Genomic DNA, 20,198 nt, shown 5'->3' with positions numbered 1-20,198 from the left:
GTGTGTGTAAATAAATAAGCATTGACTTTGAACTAACTAATTGGTGTTATGAGTCTTTGATCAGTATTCGGTTTGAACCTTGTGGCGGTATCGAAAGATACCTGGCGACTCTAGAGCAAACGGAATTAGAATTAAGGAAGGCGACCATATTGACCGCCATGTTCAGAGCCAACCAAAGAGAGCAACAAGGTTCCTGGGGGTTACCATCACCAATCGTCTGTCCTGGTCCACTCACGTTGATGCAACAGTCAAGAAAACACAACAACGTCTCTACTTCCTAAGGAAGCCAAAGAAATTCGGCACGTCTGCATCGACTCTCACAAACCTCTACAGATGTGCCATAGAGAGCATCCTTTCCAGTTGCAACACAGCTGGGTATGGCAACTGCTCAGCCCAAGATCGCAAGAAACTGCAGCGTATGCAGAGTGCCCAGTGCATCACACAAGCTTTCCACCCACGCATTGATTCTGTCTACACTTACCGCTGCCTCAGGAAGGCAGACAGCATTATCAGAGACCCTTCCCACCCAGGCTTTGCCTTCTTCCAGACCCTTCCATCAGGCAGAAGATACAGAAGTCTGAAGACCTGCACATCTAGAAATAGGAACAGCTTCTTCCCCACAGCTACTAGACTCCTCAACGACTCCCCCTCGGACTGATCTGTTCCCTGTAAGAACACTATTCATGGCGCCCTATGCTGCTCTTGCTCATGTATTTGCTTTGTTTGGCCCCTTGTTCCGCACAGTAACCAATCATGTTTGTCAACGTACCATTGGTCAATGTACTCTGTTGATTATTCTTTCTTTGTCTACTATGTACGTACTGTGTACGTTCCCTTGGCCGCAGAAAAATAATTTTCACTGTACTTCGGTACATGTGACAATAATCAAATCAATCAATCAATGTGGGGTCCTCTCCAAAATGTGGGGGCTGTGGGCAGGAGAAGCCCACGTAGCCCTAACCATCAGTGAGAAATACCCGCTCGGCCATTCTGAAATTTTATTTGTACTTACTTCTAAGACAGCGGCTCCATCTTGAGTTGCTCCATAGGTCTCTAAGCTTCCTCAGCAGCGCCACCCTCTCCCAGTGGGGCTGCCCAGGCTTCAGAGCTCTACAAACCCTCTGATTGGACCAGCAGTATCAGGAACCTGTCCACTCTTTTTAATTGGATGGCGGATCCACAGATGGCCAATTAGGAGGCTACCTGTGGTAAAGTCACTCAGCTGGTCCCACTGCCAGTAAGCACAGGCTCAGGAACCTCATTTCATTCCGATGTTGGGATCCCAAGGCCCTGGTGCTGGTATCCCTCTTCCCACACACACTCCTCCGCACCCCCCCTCACACCCCACCAACATTCGCACTCACACATTCAATATCCCCACAACCCCTCTTCCCAATAACCCTCCCCCATCCCCACACACACAATCTGCATTCCTTCTTCCCAAACCTCCCACCCACTCTTTCCCACTCATTCAACAAGCTCTCCCCAACACCCCACACAATGCACATTCACACGTACACCGACACATCCACACACAAACATTCAGCAGTCCTTCTTCCCAACCCTCCCTTGCCTACACACATACATCTCTTCTCAATCCCTTGTCACCAACCCCCATGCTCCATACACTCACTCACCTTACACCCCATACACTCACTCCCCTTCCTTACTCCCCTTTAGGTCTAGCTGCTGATGCATGCGAGGCAGATTCCCGAGCCTGGGGTAAGGACCCTGTACAACAGTCAGACAGAAGCAGAAACACAGCCAAGTTTGACGCTGCCATTCACCTTCCTGGCTCAGCTGCAATGACCTCCCAGACTTTCCCACACTCCAGTCTCTGCTAGGCCAAGTCAGTGCACAAATATCTCAGGCCCGCTTGGCACTCGCCGCTAGAAGTGTTTTCTGAAGTTAAAGAGCACCTTGCCTCACCGTCTGCCCCTGTGCTGTTTGGCCGAATTGATCCAGTGGGTCCAGAACTGTCCCGCCAGATCTCTCAGGCTGGGCAGTCGCCATTGCTGATCGGAGGAGGGGGAGCCCATGACCCCAGATGTGACCTCTCTGACCCCAATGGGGCGTTGTGACCCACCATTTGCCAATTTGTCACTGGCCTACATGCTGCTTGGCCTCTTGCTGGTTAATTCAGATCCCCTGGAGAAGGCACAAATGCAAACAGTCATTAGAAAGAAATTAGGCTTCTAGATTGGCCACTAAAACATTGTAGGCAGCAATTTTCTTAAGCGGTGTGCCATCACCGCCAACTGCCAAATCTAGGTCATTGCTCAATAAATGTCCAGTCACCACCTTGTTTGAATATTAATGGCGATGTGATAGATGCATGTTCATGACAGTGTGGTATTGTATCCACACAAATGGCAATGTGACAGTTCTCAGAAACTTGCCATCAATCAACCGAACTGGAGTACTTAGCTCCTCGGTGCTACCGGTGCTGGCACTATGGAAAATCTGAAGGATGAAAATGGCGCCATATGTATGTGTGTGCCAGAGGTATCAGGAGTGGGTGCTCAAATAACACCAAACTGGCATTCCAGATAATATGAGGGTAGTTTCAGGAACTTAATCCATGCTTATCCATGCTTCCTTCACCTGAGGAAGGAGCTGTGCTCCAAAAGCTAGTGTTTGAAACAAACCTGTTGGACTTTAACCTGGTGTTGTAAGACTTCTTTCTACACTACTACCCTCTGAAAGACATTCAGCAGCTCGCGGGTCAGGCAACAACTTACATTTGACTCATTTGTGCTTAGGCTGAGCTTGTGGAAGCACCGTGGTGTATTTTTAGAGGGTTAGGATCATGGAGACACATTATTTGGTGACTAAATATAGGGACAGTAGCTGTAGTGCCTCATGGTGTGTAACATGAGCAACAAATGGAGCGAAGGCTGCATAGAGGAAAAGATCTGTGAAGACGGAGGCGGATGAGGAGAGCTCCAGTCAGCCCTCCCAACTCCTGTTTTCCAGGAGCACTTTGCTTACTTGCACCTGCCCCAGGACCAATGCCTGAGAGTGACTCAGCTTCAACAAGGAGGTAGTCACTGAACTGTGCCACCTCTTACACCACACCATGGAGCTTCACACCAGGACGAGGACAGCTGCTGGCAATCAAGGTCACAGTGGCATTGCATTTTTGAGCACCCGGAACTTTCCATGTGGATGCGGGGACATCTCAAATATATTTCAGCATGCCGTCCATCGAAGCATCCGAGAGGTCACAGAAATCATTTATGCCAAAGAGGAGAGTGTATCATCTGCCCCCTCAGCATGGATGGACAGTATGAGATGACATGTGACTTTGCCAGGAAAATGAGATTCCTGATATGACAATGGCGAGAGGTATAGGAATTGCATGGGCTACTATACTATCAACGTACAGTTGGTGTGTGACCACTCGGTGAATGGCCTTTATCATAGATTATCATAGAATTTACAGTGCAGAAGGAGGCCATTCAGCCCATCGAGTCTGCACCGGCTCTTGGAAAGAGCACCCTACCCAAGGTCAACACCTCCACCCTATCCCCATAACCCAGTAACCCCACCCAACACTAAGGGCAATTTTGGACAGTAAGAGCAATTTATCATGGCCAATCCACCTAACCTGCACATCTTTGGACTGTGGGAGGAAATCGGAGCACCCGGAGGAAACCCACGCACATACGGGGAGGATGTACAGACTCCGCACAGACAGTGACCCAAGCTGGAATCGAACCTGGGACCCTGGAGCTGTGAAGCAATTGTGCTATCCACAATGCTACCGTGCTGCCCAAAATCCTGGTAGTTGCCATGATGTATTCACCTTGCACAAGTCAGCTGTAACACCACACCATGGGCCTCCACAGAGTACTAAGAGCTGGCATCTTGGGGGCAAAGGGTAGCACCCACTGTAGATGTGGCTGAAACCACCCCCTCCGGTTCCCAACCATACAAGGACAGCAGACATATAACAAGAGTCATAGAGTCACAAGGAATAGGAAGGGAAAATGCTGGACAATCTCAGCAGGTCTGGCAGCATCTGTAGGGAGAGAAAAGAGCTAACATTTCGAGACAATGACTCTGTAATCCAAGGCTCCTTCACCTTACCATTCCTTCCTCGTCTCAGTGGGACAAAACTATCCAACAACCTGCTGAGATTTTCCAGCATTTTCTCTTCCGTTTCAGATTCCTGCATCCGCAGTAATTTGCTTTTATAAGGTATGGGAAGGTATTTAATTGGGGGAGGGGAAATTATACTGCTATTGGACAGGAGCTGAGCAGCATAAAGTGGGAACAATTGTTCTTGGGGAAATGCACAACAGTAATGTGGGGGTTGTTTAAGGAGCACTTGCTGTGAGTGCTGGATAGTTTTGTTCCACTGAGACAAGGAAGGAATGGTAAGGTGAAGGAGCCTTGGATGACAAGAGAAGTGGAGCTTCTAGTCAAGAGGAAGAAGGAAGCTTACATAAGGTTGAGGAAGCAAGGATCTGACTCGGCTCTAGAGGGTTAGAAGGTAGCCAGGAAGGAGCTCAAAAATGGACTGAGGAGAGCTAGAAGGGGGCATGAAAAAGCCCTGGCGGGAAGGATTAGGGAAAACCCCAAGGCATTCTACACTTATGTGAGAAATAAAAGGTTGATCAGAGTGAGAGTAGGGCCGATCAGTGATAGTGGAGGGAACTTGTATCTAGTGTCTGAAGTATTCACTTGGGAGAGGGACCTTGTTGCTCATGAGAACAGCGTAAACCAGGTTAACAGGCTCAAACAGGTTGATATTAAGAAGGAGGATGTGCTGGAAATTTTGAAAAGCATCAGGATAGATAAGTCCCCTGGGGCAGACGGGATATACCCAAGGTTACTACGGGAAGCGAGGGAGGAGATTGCTGCGCCCTTGGCGATGATCTTTGCATCCTCACTCTCCACTGGATGATTGGAGGGAGGCGACTGTTGTTCCCCTGTTCAAGAAAGGAAATCCCTTTGAATTACAGACCCATCAGTCTTACGTCTGTGGTGAGCAAAATATTGGAAAGGATTCTGAGAGATAGGATTTATAATTATTTAGAAAAACAAAGTTTGATTAAGGATAGTCAGCATGGCTTTGTGAGGGGCAGGTCATGCCTCACAAGCCTCATTGAATTCTTTGAGGATGTGACGAGACACATTGATGAAGGTCGGGCAGTGGATGTGGTGTATATGGATTTCAGTAAGGCATTTGATAAGGTTCCCCATGATAGGCTCAATCAGAAAGTTAGGGGGCATGGGATACAGGGAAATTTGGCTGTCTGGGTACAGAATTGGCTGGCCGAAAGAAGACAGTGAGTGGTAGTGGATGGAAAGTATTCAGCCTGGAGGTCGCTGACCAATGGTGTCCCGCAGGGATCTGTACTGGGACCTCTGCTCTTTGTGGTTTTTATAAATGACTTGGATGAGGAAGTGGAAGGGTGGGTTAGTAAGTTTGCTGATGACACAAAGGTTGGTGGAGTTGTCGAGAGTGTTGAGGGTTGTTAAAGGTTACAACAGGACATTGACAGGATGCAGAGCTGGGCTGAGAAGTGGCAGATGGAGTTCAACCTTGATAAATGTGAAGTGATTCATTTTGGAAGGTCGAATTTGAATGCTGAATACAGGGTTCAAGGCAGGATTCTTGAAAGTGTGGAGGAACAGAGGGATCTTGGGGTCCACATACATAGATCCCTCAAAGTTGCCACCCAGGTTGATAGGGTTGTTAAGAAGGCGTATGGTGTGTTGGCTTTCATTAACAAGGGGATTGAGTTTAAGAGCTGCGAGGTTTTGCTGCAGCTTTATAAAACCCTGGTTAGACCACACTTGGAATATTGTGTCCAGTTCTGGTCGCCTCATTATAGAAAGGATGTGGATGCTTTGGAGAGGGTACAGAGGAGATTTACCAGGATGCTGCCTGGACTGGCGAGCATGTCTTATGAAGAAAGGTTGAGGGAGCTAGGGCTTTTCTCACTGGAGCGAAGAAGGCAGAGAGGTGACTTGATAGAGGTGTACAAGATGTGAGAGGCATGGATAGAGTGGATAGCCAGAGACTTTTCCCCAGGGTGGGACTGACTGTCACGAGGGGACATAATTTTAAGGTGATTGGAGGAAGGTATAGGGAAGATGTCAGAGGTAGGTTCTTTACACAGAGAGTGGTGGGTGTGCGGAATGCACTGCCAGTGAGTGGAGGTGGTGGAGTCAGAGTCATTAGGGACATTTAAGCGACTCTTAGACAGGCACTGGAAAGCAGTAAATTGAAGGGGTGTAGGTTAGGTTGATCTTAGATTTGGATAAATGGTTGGCACAACATCGTGGGCTAAAGGGCCTGTACTGTGCTGTACTGTTCTATGTTCTAAGAGATGTTGGGAAATAGACAATCAATCTGCTTAATCACAGGATTTTCTGCCTTGACAACTCAGGAGGAGTCCTCTGGAGTACAGTAGAGCGATTTTCAATGTGGCGGCAGCCTGCTGCATCATTCATAACATTCCCACCATGGGGTGCAGTTATTTCCTCCAGGAATCTGGAGGCCAACTCGGGAAGAGGGGAATTCTGAGAAGGAAGAAAGGATGGCAGGGAGGATGTATCCTGATGCTTTTGTTCCAGACAGGCCAACAGAGAGTGCAAGCTCAACTATTTTGGTTGATCAGCATGGCTGTCCAGTGTCCCAGGTTCGATTCCCCGCTTGGGTCACTGTCTGTGCAGAGTTTGCACTTTCTTCCCGTGTCTGCGTGGGCTTCCTTCGGGTGCTCCGGTTTCCTCCCGCAGTACAGAGATGTGCGGGTTAAGAGGATTGCTCATGATAAATTGCCCTTAGTGTCCAAAAAGGTTGGGTTGGGTGGGGTTACTGGGTTACAGGGATAGGGCGGGGGTGTTGGCTTGGTGGGGTTCTCTTTCCAAGGGCCGGTGCAGACTCGACGGGCCGAATGGCCTCCTTCTGCACTGTAAATTCTATAACATAACAAGCAACTGGTCAATAATCATTAGTATAAAAGGAATAAATAAATAGTTACATGATTAAAAAGTGATTAATAAATTAGGTCGATGCCCCCGCAAGGATCCATGTAATAGGAAGACCCCCCCACAGGGACTCCTGTAATAGTGAGACAATCAACAGCAACCCCTTCAATAACGAACCCCCCACAGTGACCCATAATATGGAGACTCCCCCAATAAGACCCCTGTAATAGGGAGACACCCCACAGAAACCCTATAATAGAGAGGCATCCCACAGGGACCCCTCTCATAGGGGGGAACCCCCACGGGGACTCCTGTAATAGGGAGACACCCCACAGAAACCCTATAATAGGGAGGCACCCCACAGGGACCCCTCTCATAGGGGGGAACCCCCACAGGGACTCCTGTAATGGGGAGACCCCCACAGGGACTCCTGCAATGGGGAGACCCCCACAGGGACTCCTGCAATGGGGAGACCCCCACAGGGACTCCTGCAATGGGGAGATGCCACCCCACAGAGACTCTTTTAATAGGGAGACCTCCACAGGGACGACTGTAATAGAGAAACAGCCACAGGAACCCCTGTAATAGAGAGACCCCCACAGGGATCCCTGTAATAGGAATCCCCCTCCCCCCCCAGAGGACTCCTGTAATGGGGAGACCCCTCCCCCCAGAGGACTCCTGTAATGGGGAGACCCCCACAGGTACTCCTGTAATGGGGAGATGCCACCCCACAGGGACTCTTTAAATAGGGAGACCCCCACAGGGACTACTGTAATAGAGAAACAGCCACAGAAACCCCTGTAATAAAGAGACCTCCACAGGAACCTCTGTAAAAGGGAGATGCCACCCCACAGGGACCCCTGTAATAGGAACTCCCTCCCCCCAAGAGGACTCCTGTAATAAGGAGACCTCCCACAGGGACTCCTGAAATGGGAGGACCCCCACAGGGACTCCTGTAGGAGGGATATGCTGCCCCACAGGGACCCATGTAATAGAGAGACCCCCACAGGGACCCCTGTAATAGGGATATGTCACCCCACAAGGACCCCGTAATAGAGAGACCCCCACAGGGACCCCTGTAATAGGGATATGTCACCCCACAGGGACCCATGTAATAGGGGGACCCCCACACGGGGACCCCTGTAATAGGGATATGTCACCCCACAGGGACCCATGTAATAGAGAGACCCCCACAGGGACCCCTGTAATAGGGATATGTCACCCCACAGGGACCCCTGTATTAGAGAAACCCCCACAGGGACCCCTGTAATAGGGGTATGCCACCCCACAGGGCCCCACTTTAATAGGGAGACCCGCCCCACAGGAACACCTGAAATAGGCGATTTTCAGACAGGTGAGCATCATCTTGCTCAAAGGAGGGTCTTAGAGGAGGGGAAAAACATAGAACATAGAACATATAGTGCAGAAGGAGGCCATTCGGCCCATCGGGTCTGCATCGATCCACTTAAGCCCTCACTTCCACCCTATCCCCGTAACCCAATAACCCCTCCTAACATTTTCTTTGGTCACTAAGGGCAATTTATCATGACCAGTCCACCTAACTTGCACGTCTTTGGACTATGGGAGGAAGCACGGTAGCATTGTGGATAGCACAATTGCTTCACAGCTCCAGGGTCCCAGGTTCGATTCCGGCTTGGGTCACTGTCTGTGCGGAGTCTGCACATCCTCCCCGTGTGTGCGTGGGTTTCCTCCGGGTGCTCCGGTTTCCTCCCACAGTCCAAAGATGTGCAGGTTAGGTGGATTGGCCATGATAAATTGCCCTTAGTGTCCAAAATTGCCCTTAGTGTTGGGTGGGGTTACTGGGTTATGGGGATAGGGTGGAGGTGTTGACCTTGGGTAGGGTGCTCTTTCCAAGAGCCGGTGCAGACTCGATGGGCTGAATGGCCTCCTTCTGCACTGTAAATTCTATGATAAACCGGAGCACCCGGAGGAAACCCACGCAGACACGGGGAGAATGTGCAGACTCCGCACTGGCAGTGACCCAGCGGGGAATCGAACCTGGGACCCTGGCGCTGTGAAGCCACAGTGCTAGCCACTTGTGCTGCCCAATATGGAACACTTCACGAATTGCATGTCATCCTTGCGCAAGGGCCACGCTAATCTTCTCTGCATCGTTCCAATTTTAGTATATGTGCTGCCGAAGTGAGCACAGCGAGATAGAGGGAGGGAGAGTTTTAAGGAAATAGGAGCTTAAGGCAGACAGGGTTGCAGGCATGTCCTCCAATGCTGTATTGGTTAAAGTCAGAGGTGGTTAGAATTGGAAGAGTACAGAAAACTGGCTGTGGGGCTGGAGAAGGTTGTAGAGACTGTGAGGGGCGAGACCATGGAGCAGTTTGAAATCAAGGATGTGAACTTTATAAATTGAGGCATGGCCAGATCAGGGAGTCAAAGGGTGAACTGAAATCGGTGGAAGTGAGGATATGGGAAGCTGAGCTTCATGCTGATAATATCACGCCTTCTTGCTGATTGTCTCAGAGGAATGCAAATTGGTAGAAAGCTGATTCAGTGGTAAGGATCATGCCCATCTGGCTATAGCCTGGGTTGTCATCCAATAGGATCAGAAATAGTTGTAATGTAGAATTGAGGGTAATAATAGAACATTTACTTATGTTAGGATAATTTGACCTGAGCATAAATCATTGTGAGCTAACTAATACAGTAGGTACAGGGTATGGCTGTTGATAAATTAGCCAGAATATTAAACTCATAAGATAAGCCATTAACTAGAATTTTATATTCAGGGTATGGGAAAGATCTGTCCTTTCTCTATTTACCAATCCAGGGAAAGGTAATGTTACGGTTATGGAAACTGTAGGATGACTGTATCAGTGCAAATATTTTGCTATTTCTTTTTTAAAGTTAGAGTACCCAATTCATTTTTTCCAATGTTAACGTGGCCAATCCACCTACCCTGCACATCTTTTGGGTTGTGGGGGCGAAACCCATGCAGACACGGGGAGAATGTGCAAACTCCACACGGACAGTGATCCAGAGCCGGGATCGAACCTGGAACCTTGGCGCCGTGAAGCAGCAGCACTAACCACTGCGCCACCATGCTGCCCAAGAATTTGGTATTTTGTCCTCTGTGCTGTCGATTCATTTTGAGACCTTTGTTGCTGGTGTAGAAATGTATTAATTCCCTATTTCGACCGACTAAAGCACACATGATCTAGTGACCACATTAAGTTCTAGCCTTATAAGTCCTCTGGCAGAAAATGTCACTGGCATTTAATCTCCCCAAGCCACGAAAGGGTCAGCACCAACTAATAAATGGTGTATTTCTTTCAAGTATGGAAAGGAACTAAACAAACAAGATAAATATCAATAAAAAGATTTTGGACTTCGACCCGCCAACCTCATTAGCATTCAGCTAAGCATAACATGAACATAAATCGCATCATTCTCCATAGCTCAAACATAATTGGACAGAACCAAGAGAGCGTCACCAAGATAAAAGCAAATTACTGCGGATGCTGGAATCTGAAACAAAAAACAGAAAATGCTGGACAATCGCAGCAGGTCTGACAGCTGATTCTGTTTTCCGATCTCAACTACAGACAGAAGGTGTTGGATAGATCAAGGACCACCCTGGGCTTCTCTGATTGTTAGACCGGCCACAGTGTCCGAGTGAGTGCACTGCCATCTCATACACTTGCAATTAGCGGTTAGGTAGCAAAGTACCTTCATGTGAGGCTCTTAATAATTCAAGCAACAACAAAATAACCTTTGCAGTTATGCTATGAGTAATAAATTGCAACTGTCTTGTGCATTTTTGTGATTTGCAAGTTGACATTCAGTTGCTGCGTGTTCCTGCTGCGAATTGAGCCATCCCTCTTCAGTTGCTGCGAATTGAGCCAACCCTCTTCAGTTGCTGCGATGCTCCCCCTGGTGTCTCAGGCAATAATGACATCCATTTGAGAGATTGCAATTCTCAATTTAAGATTAACATTTTAAAGGCCTAACACGAAAGGATTTGAAAAGCTAAAGACGATCTCTGACCTTGTCATAAAGCAATCACTGGATGTCAAAAGCAAATTACTGTGTGAATGGTAGATGTTTCAACCGCACGACACAATATTATGTCATTTCAATATTCCTTTGTTGAGGTAAACCCTGATCAGGGGGAAAACTTAGGACGATAGGAACTGTATTCACCAATATTGAAGGTGGCAGTCGAATGTAAAACTGCAGCTGGAATTCCTTTTAAATTATTCATTCTGAAGTGTTTAAGAATAGCTTTCCCCCCTGGAAATCCAGCTTTAATGGCTCCTGTAAAGATCACATCAAAGATGGAGGGGGGGGGGGGGATGTGAGCTGAGACAGTCGTGTTTTTGGCTTTTCAGCTATTTTCTCATTTTACGATTTACATAGAACATAGAAAATACAGCACAGAACAGGCCCTTCGGCCCACGATGTTGTGCCGAACCTTTGTCCTAGATTAATCATAGATTATCATTGAATTTACAGTGCAGAAGGAGGCCATTCGGCCCTTTGAGTCTGCACCGGCTCTTGGAAAGAGCACCCTACCCAAACTCAATACCTCCACCCAACACCAAGGGCAATTTTGGACATTAAGGGCAATTTATCATTGGCCAATTCACCTAACCTGCACATCTTTGGACTGTGGGAGGAAACCGGAGCACCCGGAGGAAACCCACGCAGATTTATGTTGAAATGTTACATTAAAGTTGAAACCAACCAGAGCTGATGAAGGGATGAGGTGCATAGTTAAGCTAAAAGGATGGAGGCTGGAACATCACCAAAAGGGGGAGGGAGCCTTTCCTGTGAACTGCTCTGGCCCATTGTGGCAGTAGCTGGAATTAATTTTAAGGAGCCCACATCTATTGAATCCCTACAGTGCTGAATGAGACCATTTGGCCCATCGAGTCTACACCAACCCTCTGAAAGAGCACCCTACCTAGGCCCACTCTCCCGCCCTACTCTACAACCCCACCTAAACTTGTGGACACTAAGGGGCAATTTAGCATGGCCAATCCATCTAAGCTGCGCATCTTTGGACTGTGGGAGAAAACCAAAGCACACTAAAGGAAACCCACGCAGACATGGGGAGAACGTGCAAACTCTACACAGTCACCCAAGGTTGGAATTGAACCCGAGTCCCTGGTGCTGTGAGGAGGCAGTGCTAGCCACTGTGCCACCGTACCACCCATCCAGAGGAGCAATAAGGGTGGAGTTGTTGGAAGGATTAAATGGCAAATTCACCTCCAGGGGAGGTGACAGAGGTATAACTGTTACATTTCTTGTCCAGAGGCAAGACAAAGGAAATTGGCAAATTTATGGTCAATTGGTAAGTTCTGCTGAGAGGCAAAGTAGGGCCCAGGCTAGTCTAATGTTCGTCTGTTCCATGACAAGCCTGGTCTAATCAGCAATTGAGTTGCTCAAAATAAAACATTATTTAGCCAGCTAGCAGGTCAGTATTGACATACCTTAAATAAGAAGTTAAGTTGAAATAAGGAGAGATTTCCTATAAGTGTTATTTCATATGATTATTTGTTGACTGGGAAATAAAGAGGCTCAGTCATTTTTACTTTATCTCCCTGGATTGAAAATCAATCTGGCTTTTCGGAGCAGTGTTTTTGATGATATGTGCAGAGGATTAACACATCCAGTCCACATAGCAAGAGCATCTCATTGTTATAATGCCCTAATCCACGCTACAGTATACCTAGAGATTGGACAGTTAATATAAACCCTTTGTCGTAAAGGATGCAAGGCCCACTTTATGGGAGAGACCATTAACAATCACCTGAGAGAATATCTAGAGTAGATTTGAAATTTGTAATAGTCTCCAATCACAAAATATTAAAGTTACAGTGAATACAAATTGAGGCAGTATTGTATAGTTTTGATATTGTTCCTTAACTTTATATTTGCTCATACATCTTCTCAATTTGTTATATTTCATATTTAATGGCATACTAAAAGTTAAATACTTGATGAACATTGAGGTTTATTTGTTCTTTAGAGTTTACCCTCTTTCACAAAACCACCAAACATAAAAACATGCCAAGGGACGTTCATGAATCCTATTCTATTCCCGGGCACTATAGCCATATCTCCTACACCAAGTCACTACATTGCTTTTATATTGTGATGAAGCCTATCTTCATGGAGCTAACTCCCAATACGCAGTCATCATAATTCCAGCAAAGTCGCCTTTGAATTGCAGTCAGCTGTAAAAGGTGACTGATGGGCAACCAACGCCATAATTACAGGCCTTATTAGGGCAAAACAGTTCACAAGTGCTGGTTAACCATATCATTAGCTCCCCGGGAACCTATTCTCAGTATAGTGTCATTTCTAACAAGGCCGACTTTTTTTGCCCATCCCTAATTGCCTTTAAGAAAGCGGTGGTAGGTCTTCTTGAATTGCTGTTATTTATAGCTGTCCAATTCCTATTGCTCATCTGCATTCTTTCCCCTTGGCAACTCCACCTGAAAACAGGTCAGATTCCACATCTACACTGGTGACACCGAGCTAGATCTCAACACCCCATTTCACTCCCTCCCGCTTTCTCAATTGTCACACAGCTTTTCCAACATTTAGTATTGAATAAGCAGAACTTTCCTCCAATTAAATAATGACAAGACTGGAGCCTTGGGCGGGGCCTGACCATATTTTTTCATGTAATTTCATGTAAGAAAACCGGGGAGAATAACTCACCGAATCTTCAGCCGCTTTAACAATTCACATCGCGCTCGTGGTGGCTTGCTTCTGATACGCTCGTCTGGGAAAACATGGGGCGGGATTCTCCGACCCCCCGCCGGGTGGGAGAATCGCCAGGGCGTCGCGCGAATTGCGCCACGCCGCTCCGACCCCCACAGGCGATTCTCCCACCCCCCAAAACCAGCACCGCGCGAATCGCGCTGGGCCGCTCGGAGAATCGGCGCAAACGGCGAGCGGCGATTCTCCGGCCCAGATGTGCCGAGCGGCAGCTCCGACACGCCAGGGTCCCGCCGGCGCCGTCCACCCCTGGTCGCTGCCGGCGGGAACGCTCGGGGGGGGGGCTCCTTCACCGGGGGGCCCTCCGAAGGGGTCTGGCCCGCGATCGGGGACACCGGTCGGCGGCCCGGTCTCTACCCCCGCCCCCCCCCCCCCCTCTACATCCTGTGAGGCTGTGGCGGCGATTGTGAATGCCAATTCGCTGCATAAGAGGATGGAGCTACAGTGCTGAAGAAGATGAATGACCTTTTTGCAGCTAGGGTATGTCTGCCTCCTCATGTCTCCCGCTGCACCCCTTCACCTACCCATCACACCTCCATGGTGATCTCTCACCCAGCCACCTCACAGATTCTCAACACTTGTCCTGCCCCCCCCCACCCCCACCCCATGGTCTCCCCATTAGGTGATCTACTCCCCACTCTTCCAAGCATGCCAGCCTTCACCACCATCTGACCCAGCAGGTCTCGCACTGACACTCTCCCCATCTGTATCATTGCAGGACAAACCCGAGCACAAGAGCATGAGTGGGCACAGCCTGCTGGAGTCATGCCCGAGCTGAGAGCCCGAACACCCTATGAGGAGGGAGCCCTTGAGCTGGCAGGCAGTGAACAGGATCACACCTTTGCGGAGGGCGAAGTGGGGACACCATACAAAAGTGAGAATCCTCAAGTCATGCCGCCATGGTGCAAGCCTCACGTAACTTTCTCTATTATATATCCCTCGTAATGCACTAATGCCATCTTGCTTCCCTTGTAGGTCTGTCGAACAGGCTGGACCATCCTCGAGCCCTCTGGAGACCACAGACCCGAGCAGCTCCGAGGGAGACATCTCAGAGACAAGCATCAAGGAGGCATCACAGCTGTAACTCGCACCCTTGGCCAGCATTAATACTCACACCTCAGTGGGATTAACTAGTTAGAAGACTTCTGGGTCACTCACTGGTGAGCACCTCATAGATGAAGATTCACAGCAGCCGAAGGAAGGAACATCTCGGGGATCTGATATTCGGAGGGATGCCGGAGCCCAGGATACTGCGCAGTCCCTGGTCGATGACATGCCCCTGGGTCCGTTCATCCCAGAGTTACTGGAGCCACAAAGGCTGAGTCACGAGAATCAGCAAGCGGTGACAGCATCCCTCCTCGGAGTGCAAGGCCAACTGGAGGAGTCCTATCGCCTTCTGTCTGAGGAGATGGTACTGTCCTTTCAAGGCAACGAGGCCAACACTGCAATGGTGCCATCCATTGTGGAAGCCTTGGTACAGGACGTGCACGCCATGGCAGAGGATGTCTGCTCCATGGTTCAGTTCATGGCACTGCACACTGAGACAGGCAGCACTGCAGCACCCCTGCAGCCTGAAAGTAGGCCCAGACCGTCAAGGTCCTAGCCCTGCAGGGGACAGCTGCCAAGCTCATGCTTGGGGGCTAAGCTTCCAACTATTTTGTTTAACACAAATAATTGAATAAGTGAACCTATTGTTGAAATCTCAGGCAACATGGCATGGAAGTCAACAGGCCATCTCAACCTCAGCTGTGGATTCTGAGGATACACCTAGACATAGCGGGAGGGTGAGGAAGAATAAGGAAATATAGGCACCAAGTGGGCATGTGTGAACCTCGGCACTAGTAGAGATAAGTCAACAGTGGCTATTAGCCACTTCACCATAATTCCTTGTATTGGGGGCCACTATGGTGAGGTGGTGGCCTAGTGGTATTGTCACTGGACTAGTAATCCAATGCTCAGGTCCTGGGTTCAAATCCCACCAGGGCAGATGGTGAAATTTGAATTCAATAAAAATCTGGAATTAAAAGTCTAATGATGACCAAGTAACCATTGCCAATTGTCATAAAAAAACATCTGGTTCACTAATGTCCTTCAGGGAAGGAGATCTGCCATTCTTACCCAGTCTGGCCTACATGTGACTCCAGATCCACACAGCGATGCGGTTGACTTACAACTTCCCCCCACTGAAGTGGCCTAGCAAGCCACTTGGTTCAAGGACAATTAGGGATGGGCAACTAATGCTGGACCAGCCTGCGACACCCACATCCCAAGAACGAATAAATAAAATAAAACATCTATGGCACCAGTCTCTTATGTAGATATGAGTTTCCTGCTTGGGGGCTAGGCTTCCAACTATTTTGGGAGCGGCACGGTAGCTCTGTTGCTTCACAACGCCAGAGACCTGGGTTCGATTCCCGGCTTGGGTCACTGTCTGTGCGGAGTCTGCACGTTCCCCCGTGTCTGCGTGGGTTTCCTCCGGGTGCTCCGGTTTCCTCCCACAGTCCAAAGATGTGCAGGTTAGGTGGATTGGCCATGCTAAATTGTCCTTAGTGCAGCGTATGCCCTCTGGCTGAGTGTAGGGGTTCATACTGCAGTCACACTCTCCCCCCCCCCCCTTGTGCGAGGGTCTTCAGACCTCAAGGGAGTGGAAAACAACTCTTGCAGAGTCCTTTGCTCTGCCCTTCAGCTTGGCCTCTCATGGGACCCTACCCAAGAGCCTCGCAGTCACCCCCAGTGCTGACCCTATGGATTCACCTGCTCCCACCCACTTTCCAGCTGCCACTCAGTGGCTATATCACCACAAGCCCAGCAAGGAGGATACGGGAAGCCCTGCCTGTACATCAGCCGCCAGACCCCTTTAAACCTAGAGGTTTACAAACATGAAGGACTGCCAAGGCCTAGAAGCGACCCCACTTCCCTGAAGATGTCGAGACTGAACAATCCTCTGTCAACCCCGGTCCCGCGTTGAACTTATCTGTGTCCCCCACATCCTCTCCGCTGCCCCCTCTGCAACTAGCCTCTGGAGGATAATGGCGACTGATATCCCCTTCGGAGGTGAGGCAGGGTTTTGTTTTCATACAGCAGTTGTAAATTGCGCTGGCGACTGGTGAATACTCAGTGAGGGAGAAGTCCCGGCTGGAGGGCTTGTTAATGATGCTATAATGTATTTAAATGAGGTTTCCAGCCTTCTGTGGTGTTTTCCCATTATGCTACCGGCGAGGGGCCTGAAAATCAGAAAACACAATCTTGCCGACGAGAATCATGTTTTCCGATTCTCGCAGAATTTTCTGTCTGTGTCGCCGTTCTCGCTGAAGGCTAACATGGGCTTAAAAGTGTCCGCTTTAAAGGAGGGGGCGTCGCACGGTGCGAGCCGAGGTCACGGGGGGAAGCCGAGGTCGGCCAGAGTTTGCTGACTTCTGGGAGCAACATGGGGGGAGTAATTACGCTAGCGGGGGATCTAGCGGGGGGGGGGGTGGGGGGGTGGGAGGGGGGAATTACTGGGTTGCTGCTGCTGGGGAGAGGGGGGAGCTGGTATGGGAGGGGATGGGCGGGGGGGCACCGCCTGGGGGAGATACAGCTGCGTGGGAACCGGGTGAGGAGCTGGAAAAAGGGGATGGCTAATCGACAAGGGGGGGGGGGTAGGAAGCCCCCCAACCCGGCTGATCACGTGGAACGTGAGAGGGCTGAACGGGCCGATAAAGAGGGCACGGGTACTCGCACACCTTAAGAAACTTAAGGCAGATGTGGTTATGTTACAGGAAACGCACCTGAAACTGATAGACCAGGTTAGGCTACGCAAAGGATGGGTGGGGCAGGTGTTCCATTCGGGGCTAGATGCGAAAAACAGGGGGGTGGCTATATTAGTGGGGAAGCGGGTAATGTTCGAGGCAAAGACTATAGTGACGGATAACGGGGGCAGATACGTGATGGTGAGTGGCAAACTACAGGGGGAGACGGTGGTTTTGGTAAACGTATATGCCCCGAACTGGGATGATGCCAATTTTATGAGGCGGATGCTAGGACACATTCCGGACCTAGAGATGGGAAAGCTGTTAATGGGGGGAGATTTTAATACGGTGTTGGAACCAGGGCTGGATAGGTCGAAGTCCAGGACTGGGAGGAGGCCGGCAGCAGCCAAGGCACTTAAAGATTTTATGGAGCAGATGGGAGGTGTAGACCCGTGGAGATTTAGCAGACCTAGGAGTAAGGAGTTCTCGTTTTTCTCCTATGTCCATAAAGTCTACTCGCGAATAGACTTTTTTGTGCTGGGAAGGGCGTTGATCCCGAAGGTGAGGGGAACGGAGTATACGGCTATAGCCATTTCGGATCACGCTCCAGACTGGGTAGACTTGGAGATAGGGGAGGAAACAGGAGGGCGCTCACCCTGGAGAATGGACATGGGACAAATGGCAGATGAGGGGGTGTGTCTAAGGGTGAGGGGGTGCATTGAAAAGTACTTGGAACTCAATGATAATGGGGAGGTCCAGGTGGGAGTGGTCTGGGAGGCGTTGAAGGCAGTGGTTAGAGGGGAGCTGATATCAATAAGGGCACATAAAGGGAAGCAGGAGAGTAAGGAACGGGAGCGGTTGCTGCAAGAACTTTTGAGGGTGGACAGACAATATGCGGAAGCACCGGAGGAGGGACTGTACAGGGAAAGGCAAAGGCTACATGTAGAATTTGACTTGCTGACTACGGGCACTGCAGAGGCACAATGGAGGAAGGCACAGGGTGTACAGTACGAATATGGGGAGAAGGCGAGCAGGTTGCTGGCACACCAATTGAGGAAAAGGGGAGCAGCGAGGGAAATAGGGGGAGTGAGGGATGAGGAAGGAGAGATGGAGCGGGGAGCGGAGAGAGTGAATGGAGTGTTCAAGACATTTTATAAAAAATTATATGAAGCTCAACCCCCGGATGGGAGGGAGAGAATGATGGGCTTCTTGGATCGGCTGGAATTTCCCAAGGTGGAAGAGCAGGAAAGGGTGGGACTGGGAGCACAGTGGTGAAAGGAATTAGGAGCATGCAGGCGGGAAAGGCCCCGGGACCGGATGGATTCCCAGTCGAATTCTATAGAAAATATGTGGACTTGCTCGCCCCGGTATTGACGAGGACCTTTAATGAGGCAAAGGAAAGGGGACAACTGCCCCCGACTATGTCTGAAGCAACGATATCGCTTCTCTTAAAGAAGGAAAAGGACCCGCTACAATGCGGGTCCTATAGACCTATTTCCCTCCTAAATGTAGATGCCAAGATCCTGGCCAAGGTAATGGCAATGAGAATAGAGGAATGTGTCCCGGGGGTGGTCCACGAGGACCAAACTGGGTTTGTGAAGGGGAGACAGCTGAACACGAATATACGGAGGCTGTTAGGGGTAATGATGATGGCCCACCAGAGGGGGAAACGGAGATAGTAGTGGCGATGGATGCCGAGAAAGCATTTGATAGAGTGGAGTGGGATTATTTGTGGGAGGTGTTGAGGAGATTTGGTTTTGGAGAGGGGTATGTTAGATGGGTGCAGCTGTTGTATACGGCCCCGATGGCGAGCGTGGTCACGAATGGACGGGGATCTGCATATTTTCGGCTCCATAGAGGGACAAGGCAGGGATGCCCTCTGTCCCCATTATTGTTTGCACTGGCGATTGAGCCCCTGGCGATAGCGTTGAGGGATTCCAAGAAGTGGAGGGGAGTACTTAGAGGAGGAGAAGAACACCGGGTATCTTTGTATGCGGACGATACGTGGCAGACCCGGCGGAGGGGATGCCAGAAATAATGCGGATACTTGGGGAGTTTGGGGATTTTTCAGGGTATAAATTGAACATGGGGAAAAGTGAGTTGTTTGTGGTGCATCCAGGGGAGCAGAGTAGAGAAATAGAGGCCCTACCATTGAGGAAGGTAACAGGGGACTTTCGTTACCTGGGGATCCAGATAGCCAAGAATTGGGGCACATTGCATAGGTTAAATTTAACGCGGTTGGTGGAACAAATGGAGGAGGATTTTAAGAGATGGGATATGGTATCCCTGTCACTGGCAGGGAGGGTGCAGGCGGTTAAGATGGTGGTCCTCCCGAGATTCCTCTTTGTGTTTCAGTGCCTTCCGGTGGTGATCACGAAGGCTTTTTTTAAAAGGATTGAAAAGAGCATCATGGGTTTTGTGTGGGCCGGGAAGACCCCGAGAGTGAGGAAGGGATTCTTACAGCGTAGCAGGGATAGGGGGGGGCTGGCACTACCGAGCCTAAGTGAGTATTATTGGGCCGCTAATATTTCAATGGTGAGTAAGTGGATGGGAGAGGAGGAGGGAGCGGCGTGGAAGAGATTAGAGAGGGCGTCCTGTAGGGGGACTAGCCTACAGGCTATGGTGACAGCCCCATTGCCGTTCTCACCGAGGAACTACACCACAAGCCCGGTGGTGGTGGCTACACTGAAGATTTGGGGACAGTGGAGACGGCATAGGGGAAAGACTGGAGCCTTGGGGGGGTCCCCGATAAGAAACAAC

The 20,198-nt window shown here is 49.6% G+C and overlaps 1 non-coding gene across 1 annotated transcript; it reads right to left on the bottom strand.

The window, feature by feature from the left end:
* Positions 1-9,010: 9,010 nt before the first annotated feature.
* Positions 9,011-9,116, bottom strand: LOC140409701 (U6 spliceosomal RNA). The gene has a single exon (XR_011940488.1). It is a non-coding gene; the product is annotated as a U6 spliceosomal RNA (small nuclear RNA).
* Between the last annotated feature and the right edge of the window lie 11,082 nt (positions 9,117-20,198).

Source organism: Scyliorhinus torazame, chromosome 3 (assembly GCF_047496885.1).
Source record: "Scyliorhinus torazame isolate Kashiwa2021f chromosome 3, sScyTor2.1, whole genome shotgun sequence".
Lineage (NCBI taxonomy): Eukaryota > Metazoa > Chordata > Chondrichthyes > Carcharhiniformes > Scyliorhinidae > Scyliorhinus > Scyliorhinus torazame.
The sequence above is the reverse complement of the archived record's forward strand: the minus strand, read 5'-3'. Positions and strand labels throughout refer to the sequence as shown.